Source organism: Taeniopygia guttata, chromosome 1A (assembly GCF_048771995.1).
Source record: "Taeniopygia guttata chromosome 1A, bTaeGut7.mat, whole genome shotgun sequence".
NCBI classification, from domain to species: Eukaryota; Metazoa; Chordata; class Aves; order Passeriformes; family Estrildidae; genus Taeniopygia; species Taeniopygia guttata.
In genome coordinates this window covers 65965705-65966519 of record NC_133025.1, presented here as the reverse complement: position 1 = coordinate 65966519, position 815 = coordinate 65965705, and positions in this window count along the sequence as shown.

The following is an 815-nucleotide window of genomic DNA, read 5'->3' as shown; positions in this document are numbered from 1 at the left end:
CTTTACTCTAGCTGTGTTTGCCAGACCAGGTTTGTGATGAAATGAGATGGTTTAATGTAAAAATCTAATTTTAGTGTTGCCATAAGTAAGAAGAAAGGATCAAAATACAAAAAGTCATTGATAAAATTAACAGTGAGCTGATGACCCAGTTCAAGTATATGATGGAAGATCATTTTAGTAGAGGTGAAAGAATCTGAAAAAATACTTTTCACACACAGTGATGTGGAAATATTGATTCCAAGCTATATCATCATTTCCAAATCAATGCAGCCACTTGGCCAGCCCTTGGGGGATCTAGGAAGCCAGGATTTTGTGATTCCTTTTCCCTTTGCATACTTAATATTACATGAGACCAGATATCAGATGACAATTTATGGTATTGATTAATCTTCAGTTTAAAAAAAGAAAAAATGTTGGGGGATAGTATATAAAAGGATCCATGTACTGCCTTGACAGCCTGGAGCCAAACATCCCATAATGATATGCAGACTGGTGGAGGGTGATTCCCACCATTTTACTCCTAACTGAAAATGGGAGAGATGGCAAAAGGTACTGAACCCATCCAAAAGCACTAAAAATTATAGGAGTAATGAATGTCTGGTGCAGGTGATGAAGACTACAGAGATGAGGCTCAGGAATCAGTGGACACAAAGCTGTGCCTTCATCAAAGATGATTTTAGAGAGAGATAATAATAACTTTTGCCTTTAAACAACTCATCTTTAAAACAATACCCCATAAGTTAACATAGTCCATAAACATAACGATAAGAAAAACTTGTAGAAAATAAGAGGAACTTTATGATTACAAATTTCCT